Genomic DNA, 6,000 nt, shown 5'->3' with positions numbered 1-6,000 from the left:
AGAATTGTTAAAAGCTTTTCTTCCTGATACAAAATTTTGCCTTGAGGTAAAAAACAACATTCCATTACTAATAGGTGAACTAAATAACAATTCAAACCCAACTTCTGACATCAACAACTAGTTGTGGTCTCTAAAGACTAGGGTTCACTAGAGCTTCTGATGATGGCCATTCCTGGGATAAATAGTCAAAAACTTAATTTCTCACTAAATCATTTGTTTACTTGTTTTCTTCTTCTTTTTATTCTACTCGCCGATGCTTTTTTACTTCGTTTACCAACTAGTTTGGATTTTCAACAATTTGTTCAATTTTGGCATTAGTTCCTTGAAAGATGTACGCTTTAGGATATGAACACAGTGAGCGCGAAGCGAAATGTTCATTCACCGGAAGAATTTCACAAGTTCGTTTTTTAAGGCCGGCCACACCAGGGTGAGTCAGTAGGGTGGGTGCATATTGAGGAAAAGTAGGCAAGGGGTACCAAAAGTTTCTCATTGGTGGGGGGTGGAGACGGAGCGTTTTTTGACAGCGAATTGTTCGTCTACCATGCCTACGATTACGTGACGATTCCGTGCATTGGTTAAAGAACACACCTGAAGCTTTACCCGCCTTGGGCCACACTGCCCGCGATTCAACACTGAAAAAAAAACCTTCGGTGTTTTGCAAAAATAAATCACACGTGAAAAAATCTTAGCAAATAAGTTTGCAGAACCAAAAATGTGAGCGGGGAATACGTACCGCATAATAAACAATCCGCGTTAATTCCGGAAACCGCATCTTGCGAATTCCAGGACCGTGGAAACAATTAAGACCGCAGGGGATATGAAGAGGCATCTTGAGAAAATGAATACACGGTGCCAGGATCTTATGAGGACGACTGATTTTAGATTTTTTATGCCATTTTTGGAATCCAAGATGGTGTCTTCCGCCTTACTTCAAAATACTTTAAATGACTGAAAGAAGTCGAATTTCGCTGACAGACGCTATGGTACGCCATCTTGAAATTCAATATGGTGGCTTCCGCTAACTTTAAAATATTATAAATGTAGGATTTAGCCGTAGATCGGAATGGATAAACCAACTACAAGGTTTGACGGTTAAATAACAACTGTGTTTTATTACCAGAAAATTCGTTCTTAAATACTAACTTATTCTAAGTCATGGCATGCTGAGGTTGTCTGTCGTTATTCGGAACTGCATGTTCAACACTCCTCCTCGACAGCGTAACTCCAGCTGCTTCTCGGAATTTTCCCAACTTGAGGTAAGCCAACGGCTTGATTAATATATCCGCCACCATATCTTCGGAAGAACAGTAGCTCACGGTTATTGTCCCATCTTCGTAAAGGGAGCGGACATAATGATATTTGGTGTCCACGTGCTTCGAACGGTTGTTGATCCGGGTAGATTGTAACTGCTTGATGCACGCCTGGTTGTCCCCAAATATTCTGGTTGGTTGGTGAATGTGAATGTTGAAATCTCGAAGAAGTCGTTTGATCCACACCAACTCTTGGCAGCACTCGGCGAGCGCCACGTATTTTGCCTCGGTACTGCTTAATGCCACGCAAGTTTGCCTTCTCGATGCCCAGCAAATCGGACCACCACTGAGCAGAAACATGTAACCGGTATTGGATTTCCGGCTTGCTGCATCGCTGGCCCAGTCTGCGTTGGAATAAGCTTCCAGCTTCGGTTGGCCGGATCTTAGCACCAACTCATGGTCCAACGTCGATTTCAGATAACGGAGCACCCGTTTGGCCTCCGTCCAATCGGCTTGGGTAGGTGAGCTTACTGATCGCCACAGTATGCCCACACTGGCTGCGATGTCCGGTCGGGTGTTGGCTGCCACGTGCAACAGACCACCGATAAGGCTGCTATACAAGTGGTTGTTGGGTAGCAGATTCTCCTCCTCCTTCTGTTGACAGTGGCCGGGGTTTATCGGTATCTTGGAAATTTTTGCGTTTTCCATACCGAACTGTGTCAGCAGCTTTTGGATGCACGCTCGTTGGTTAAGCTTGAAGTTCTCATCCTCGCGCTTTACTTCAATGTCGAGAAAATGATGAATGTCACCCAACGAGGTAACGGAAAATTTTCGGTTCAACGCTGCTATGATGTCGTCGTACTCCTGCTCGTCGTGACACGATATGACCATGTTGTCCTCGTCGATCACCAGGTAGGCAGACCGCTTACCGTTTTGTCGGACGTATAAAAAGGGGGAATTTTTCGACTCCTGAAACTTGAGTTCTTTCAGAATACCATCGGACTGCTCGTACCCTCTCGGCCGCACGTACGCTTGTTTCACTAGCATGTTGCGCTGACTCGCCACCGTCAGCATGGTTCGGAACGTTACCTGACGCACCAAATCATCGAAATTGGTTGATGTCGCGCTGCTTCGGGATTCAGGCTCCTCCTTAACCAAAGTACCATCGGATTCCAGCACCATTGCCGGATTTGATGTTTCGGATTCCAGCACCTTTGCTGGAGCAGCGTCACCTCGACTTGATTTGGATTCCACAACTGCTGGGGGTCGTCGCTTTTGGATGTTTTTGGCCAGCCCTGCACGTTCAACTCGCATTTTCGGATAATGTGCCACGTGTTGCCCTTGCTCTCGGTTAGTGACGAGCTGGAACAGCCCACCAGTTTTCCGAGCGACAGCAATGACGGCACCACCAAATTTGATCACGCAACGATGGGGCTTTTGAAAAACGACTTCGGCTCCTTTGGCAACCAGTTTGCCAACGGAAATTAAATTCGACTGCAACTCAGGAACAAAGTAGACATTGGAAAGCGTAATTTCATTCTCGCTACCGTCGTCACCATGGCAACTGAAACGACCGGTACCAACGCCATGCACCATCATCTCTATTCCATCGGCCAGTGTGATGGAAATGTCTTTGCTCGCTTTCAGTTTGCTGAAGAATGATCGATCTGAGCACATGTGGGATGTTGCTCCAGAATCGATAATCCACGTCTTCGACTTCACATTGCTCTTGGCCGTAAAAGCAAATGATGACTTTTCACCTATCGACTGTTTAGGCGAAACCTTCTTCTTCCTCGGACCTTCGGGAAGATTGGCACGTTCACCGTTCGCGGGCTCGCGGGGCGTCGTTTTCCGTTGAAAATGTCTAGGCTTGCTTCGATTTTCAAACGGCTTCTTTTCTGCGGCTCGCAGCAGAATGGATTCCCCGGATTTTTCTGCTCGTTTCTTGGCTTCGTCTATCAGCTTGCTCTTGACGAGTTCCATCGTGAGCTCGTCATCGGATCGGCTTTCCAAAGCGGTTGTGAGGGTGTCAAAAGAGTCAGGCATACTTTTTAACACCATGGCCACTTTGAGACTGTTGCCTAGCTCTTGCCCGGCGTTAGTCAAGCTAGAAAATAGCTCGTCCATGCGGAACAAATGGTTTTCCATGTCCTCGTCGTCGGTGTACTCTGCCCTGCAGAGTTTTTTCAGCAACGATACTTTCGTGGACATGGTGGTTTTCAGATGATGGTTCTTCAGTTGATGCCATGTTTCCCTCGCGGTTTGGCATTCCCGAATCAGCGGATGCTGACTGTCGTCTACCAGCAAAACGATTGTGGCTCGTGCTTTGGCGTCTCCTTCTGCCCACGCTTCCGTCGGAGGTTCAGGGGCGTCCTCCCTCACGTATTTCCAGAGATTTTCGCGCACCAACAGCATTTCCACTTTGAATCGCCATGATTCGTATCCACCGCTGCGTAGCTTCTCGACCAGGAACTTGCTGCCTTCCATCTTCTAGGGACCAAATGACTCACACTGTTCAAGAACTCTTTCAGAAAAGGCCCATAACCTGTAGGATTTAGCCGTAGATCGGAATGGATAAACCAACTACAAGGTTTGACGGTTAAATAACAACTGTGTTTTATTACCAGAAAATTCGTTCTTAAATACTAACTTATTCTAAGTCATGGCATGCTGAGGTTGTCTGTCGTTATTCGGAACTGCATGTTCAACAATAAATGACTGAAAATCGCTTAAAAAAAATCTAACAAAACTATGAAAAAAATGTAATGAAATTATGTAAAAATGGCCAAAATTTTACAATATTTTGCCAAAAAATTATGAAACTGACAAAAATATGAGAAACATATGGCAGGAATTTGATAAATTTGACAATAAAATGACAAAGCCATGACAAAAATATAAAAGTAATAAATAAAAATACGACAGATGGCAGAAATTTGACAAAAATAATGACCAAAAAATTACAATAATGCTAATGATTATGATACATACACAGCCAGATCTTGTCAGCATCCCGGTGAGTAGTAAAACAACATTTACAACTCATCTCAACTCGGCCGGGCCCGCTATGCAGTATTGGACGCAGATACAAATGGACCACAGGGAGGAAGAAACGTGGACAATCGAACCCAATACGTCTGGCATACCAGAACCAGACTCTCGCCAGCCTATCCACTAGACCACATAGGCGGTTCTCATACGTTTCCAGGAAAATGACCAAAAAATTACAATAATCACAATAATGACAAAAAAGTCAAAATAAAACTTTGACAATTTTTTTTATATTATGGAAAATATGACAAATGTGATAAAAATATGACGTGTATAAAAATGAATTTATGTCTATCTATGTCTATGTCCTTATAGACTTGAAAATTACTGAACCGATTTAGGTGAAACTTGACAGATGGAGGATTTTGAGGCCGGGAAGGTTCCTATAATAGTTTTGGACCCCTCCCTTTCACTGGAAAAAAGGGGGAAAGGGTCTTTCAAATTAAAGTAACAAATCTTCATAACTCGAGAACTGAACGAAAAATATTTCAGTGATGGTTTGGTACCCCTCCTTTTTTCCAGAGGGGAGATTTTGAAGGGAGGGGGGTCTCTCTTAAATTTTTTTTATATAATTCGAGAACTAATCAAGCAAATGGAACCAAATTTGGAATGTAAAGGTATTTGAATATGAGAAATGTTTCTTTGGTTATTTGAGACTTTGGAAAGGATGTAGCTTCCATACAATTTTTTTTGCATATCTCGAGAGCTTATCAAGCAAATGGAACCAAATTTGTCATGGGATGATATTTCGATACGAAAAATATTTCAATTTGAAACAATTTCTTTCTTGCAGTAGGAGGATGGGATTAACGCTATAGGAAGGGAAGAGAAGGGGTTCCATACCATTTTATCGCACACCCGAGAATTTTCTTTATAAGATAGGTTGTTTGCGTATGAATAATTTGAGACCCCCCCTTTTCAGGGCGGAGTCAGGAAGAAAGAGGCAGGGTTTATTCATATTTTATTTCAAATAACTCGAAAATTCTTATCATAGAGTATAATGTTGGTAAGTATCGTCATTTCCTAATTGCTTAACAGCATTTGATGTATCAATGTTCCATATATTCTTTCCCAAAATGACATAAATTCATATTTAGGTCTTTCCATATTCAAAATATTATATGAAGCGTTTGGTAGGGATCTCCACGCTTCATTCCTCCCCTGTATCCTGTATCTTTCGCGGTTTTCATCACATGGTTGGCCTGGCCGTAGTAATATCTGCACTGCATAGGAATATGTAACAGATAATACGCTGAAAAGAAAAATGAAAGACGCAAGTCTTCCATTTTCCAGGATGCCTACACGTTTTGGCCATGTTGATGTATGAAGAAGAAGAAGAAGAAAAAGAAGAAGAGAAATAACTCGAAAATTCTTATTATGTCATTTTTTAGATACTCAAAATATTTCTATGGTATAGTTTGAGAGCCCTTCCCGCATTAGAAGGAGGAGAGGGTGGGGAATTTATATCAATTATTTAATTAAAGAACTTATGAACCTTATAAGAACAGCTTTAAAATTTCAAATCTTGAAAACTCCAGCTGCTTCTCTCATACTATAGCGGTTGCTTTTGCTCTTCATGCGTAATTCACGACTTATATAAACGATGCAGTTGGCGGAAAATTACTGAAAAACTTATCCGGTACAACTGTGTTCGCGATGTTTACTCCGGCTTGGATATTTTCCAACTGAAAACGTATCA

This window comes from Uranotaenia lowii, chromosome 3, assembly GCF_029784155.1.
Source record: "Uranotaenia lowii strain MFRU-FL chromosome 3, ASM2978415v1, whole genome shotgun sequence".
NCBI lineage: Eukaryota > Metazoa > Arthropoda > Insecta > Diptera > Culicidae > Uranotaenia > Uranotaenia lowii.
Note: the sequence above shows the minus strand (reverse complement) of the source record.